Source organism: Carlito syrichta, unplaced genomic scaffold (assembly GCF_000164805.1).
Source record: "Carlito syrichta isolate Samal-C Ts95f unplaced genomic scaffold, Tarsius_syrichta-2.0.1 Scaffold289143, whole genome shotgun sequence".
Lineage (NCBI taxonomy): Eukaryota > Metazoa > Chordata > Mammalia > Primates > Tarsiidae > Carlito > Carlito syrichta.
In genome coordinates this window covers 104,550-108,815 of record NW_007233239.1, presented here as the reverse complement: position 1 = coordinate 108,815, position 4,266 = coordinate 104,550, and positions in this window count along the sequence as shown.

The window sequence follows — 4,266 nt, the reverse complement described above, 5'->3', positions numbered from 1 at the left end:
TCAGGCAATCCACACACTGGGATTACAGGCTGAGCCACTGAGCCCAACCTCCCAGTTTTCTCTCAGATGCATTTTCTGCCCTTCTCTGCCCAGCACTGTAACTCAGAGAGCAGTATTGTACAGGCTGTCTTATCTCCAGGATTCTAAGGAGGGCAGTAGAAAGCACTGTGGAAAACCCAAGGGCCCTATGAGGAGTAATAGCATTCAGTCTCCCCACCTCCCTACTTTGAGTAGGATCTGCATAGTAGCTGCTTCTTCTCCTCTGTGGCTCCCACTCTTGCCGGGCAAACTTCCTCCAGGTGGCCTTTTTTAGGTCAAAATCCCAGCAGGGCCTCCAAAATGTTAGCTCAGACCAGGTGGCGGTCTGTGATCCTGTGTCATGCATAAGACACAAAGAACTGCACAGAATTGACATTGGAAAATATAGTTTATTTAGAAAGTAAATTAGAGAGAGAGAGAGAGAGAGAAAGAAAGGAGATTCACCTCCCCAAGGTAGGGGAGAGTGTCAAAGCTTAGGCAGACACAGCCCTGTCATTGCTCAATGAACCACATGGCCAGACCAGAGTTTAGCAAAGCAAATAGACACGGCTGCTTGAAGTCAAAGGCTTTTCAACTTTCCCTTTGATGAAGGCAGGTCGTTAAGGTGATTGGGGGGTGGTCTGTTTTATGTTACCCCGAAGAAGACAGGTAAGCACAGGTACAGACCTCATGATGATGAATGGCAGGCTACCATGGTGAAGGAGACTGTCTGTGTCAGGAAGGACTGATCAGTTTAACTTGGTTTCTTATGACTGGAGGCAAATACTTGGAATAGAGAAGGTAATTTATACAAAACAAGCTGGGGAGGGGGCTTGTAAAATAATTATCAGTAGCTACCTCCCAAAACGGTTCTGTCTTCGGTTAGAGATTAGGGGGTAAATTAAAGTGACTGCTAGAAAACCATGGCAGAACTAGGCAGTGTTAAAATGGCTGCTCTTTGGTTATATTGACTCCATTTTTCATCCTTTCAGCCTTGTTCCTTGGCTCTGGTAACACCGTCCTCTCCCAGGATCCCTTTGGGAGTGGTGGCACCCCGTCTTGCCTTTTCTAGTCTCTTGGTCGCCTCCCTGATAAGCTCCCTGGCTCTTCTATTATCTGTGAAAGCCATACTCAAAGTTAATTTCATTGAAATATTAAAAGTACCTTTCCATTGATTATCTACCTTGCTTGGCCTGATACCAAGTGTGGAGTGTGCCAAGAAGCCATGGAAAATAAACTCTCTGTGCACTGCTTCTGGTGAGGGTCTCTGACTGCCTCCACTCATGGCAGAAGACGAAGGGCCATTGACGAGACAGCGTTGGGACACCCCCCACAGGCATGTACGCTGTAGCCCCCAGAGGCTACCTAGTTCTGGAGAGCTTTTCCTGACTGAATGCTGTCTGGTTTAGAAGCTTTTCAAAAGGTCACATTGAACGGCTACTGTTAAGGGGCTGTTTCTGGAGATTCCAATCCATTGCATACTTAGTATTCTGTGATTGTCTTCTTTGGTGACTGTGGACAAAATTTTAATTTACCCTGGTCTCAGACTTTCTAGCTGAAAATAAAATTAGAAAAATGTATTTGGTCACCTTAGAATTAATTCATTGATCCATCCAACAAGTTCTGATGAAGCTCTATTTTCTGGAGGCACCATGCCAGCCCTGAAGATATAACCATGATCAGGACAGAGGTGCTGCCTGTTTCAAAAGCATCATAGACCTGTGAAATGAAAAATGCCAACAACACATTCGCTTAGAAGATGCTGGCTTTGATGGCAGTGCCATTAATATTCCCATTTCCTTTAAAATGTCCATTAAGTTTTCTAGGTCAAAATTAGTAAATGACCATGTAATTGTTTTTGAGGATCACAAAGCATGTGGAAAGCTCTCATTAAAACTAGATGGAGACTGCTGATGTTTTCAGTCTAAACAGCTTTATAAATAAAATGAAAAGAACCGTAAAATTTATAGTTTTGAATAACCCCAAACTGACTGCTGTAAACTTCTTAATCAACAGACCTGTAATTAGGGAACAATTGTGCCCTCTTTGTGACTCTCCTTCTCTGACTGAGATAGGTTTGGCAAGAACTTCTTTTCAGAAATTGCTTTTGTTCAGGAAACAGTTGCTCTTTCTTTATGTGCTGGGATAGGGTCTTTTACATTTTAAAACGAATGATTATCTCAAAGGGATGAGGGATGTACTTCATCAATTCCTTATTCTGTAGGTGGGAGCATATCAAATTCATCACATTTTGATCAGGAGAAATCTTATTTTTACATGCTTTCAGAATATAGATTTTAATATCCTCCAGAAACACATTTAAGTGTCAGGAAGTTTTTTTCATCTTATCTGAATTTCCCAGATTGTTCTTAGCAGAGATGAAAGACAATTGGCTATAATCTCTGTATAATAGAACACGAGCATAACTATGTATTTATTCACACTTCCATTCAACTAGTTTTTATTGTGCATCTACTATGAAGAGCCAAACCCTGAGAATAAAACAGTGAGCAAAATCGACATGGCCTCCGTCTTTTAAAATGACTTTCCTGGCCAAAGGATCTTTGCTTCTTTTTATTTTTCTTAGATCAATTTTTCCAACGGCTAATTTCTGTGTCTACCTGTTTCACTTTCTTTGCTTTGTGGCCTTGGGCAATTCGATCCTAGCTTGACTTAATCTTTTTTATGTTGCTGTAAGGGAATACCTGAGGCTGGGCAATTTATGAAGAAAAGAGGTGTATCTGGCTCACGGCTCTGCAGGCTGTACAAGAAGCATGGCGCATGCATCTGCTTCTGGTGGGAGCCTCTGGCTGTTTCTACCTGTGGTAGAAGATGAAGGGGAGCCATTGATAAGGTGCTAGGACACCCCCTCCAGGCAGTAGCCGGTGTTGTAAGCCTCCAGAGGAGGCCAGGTCCTGGAGATAGACTTTGGCAAGGCCGTAGCAGCCTCCAATGTGCAGGAGGTCCCCATTCATAAGCAATGAATCTGTGTCTTCCAGCTGCTCCTGGACTGAACCCAGCAGCCAACACACAAGGGCATCCCCTTGAAAGGTCTGAGGGAGGAGTGGCGCACATCTTGCCGGACGGTCGCTCTCATGAGATCCTGTACCACACGCACTCACTGTCAAAGCGACCTGGCACACACACTTGTTCAACTTCATCAAGACCCATGCCATTCATCTGCCAAAGCCCCGGAGCCTCTTCACCTACAGGAACCTCAACTCCTGGAGGGAACTGATGAAGTCCAGGTACCCAGACATTGCCACCATGCTTGAGGAGACCAGTTGCCTTCACTGCTGGAGGTGAGTTTCTGCAGGAGAATTTCCCATGGAGGTAATGGTGCTGGTCTCACCCGCTGTCTGCCATTACTAGTCTTCCTGCAGCTGATCACGCCTCCTGCCACCAAGCCCTGAGCCTGACCAGCCTGGCTTCCCAGGTGTCTGGCATGCCCTGGGTATCTTGACTTCTAGATAACCTCCTGCCACCCTTGCTTAGGGCCTTGGTGGCTCTGGCTTCTCATAGCCACAGGTTGATCCCAACTGTGTGTTGCTAGGCAGTTTTTCTGTCCTTCTCTGTAATGGGAATGCTGCTACCTCTCACCTGGGGTCTTTGAGGGTGAAAGATATGCTTAACACTGGGCTTGGCAAAAAACAAACAGAAAACAAACAAACAAACAAACCTACATGTGTAGAGGGTGTAAGTGCCATGCTCTTTAAACAACCAGTTGTCCCAGAGAACTAATAGAGCAAGAACTCACTCACGCCCTCCCCTTCCCCACCAGAGTGGGCATTAATCTATTCACAAGGGGTCTGCCCCACAACCCGAACACCTCCCCTTAGGCCCTGCCACCAACATCAGGCATCAAATTTCCAAACCGGATTTGGAGGGGTCAAACATCCAAAGTATAGCCCTCTGTAAAATAAATTTTCTGAATATGTAAAATAGGGATAATTATAGTGTTTACTGCATAGAGTTGTTTTGAAGTTGGAATGACCTCAGCAAATGTTAGCTCTTACCACAGCCATTATTAGTTCAGTGGAATTTCAACAGCTGCTCTCTCCCATCATGTGGCCACTAACCACATGTGACTTTTACATTTAAATTAATTAAAATTAAACGAAGTTAAAAATTCAGCTACTCAGTTACACTGACCATATTTCTAGTGCTCAGCAGGGACACATTGCTAGGGTTCATCCTATTGGTCAGTGCAGTAGATGTAGAACCTAGCCATTCTTGCAGAAAGTTTGA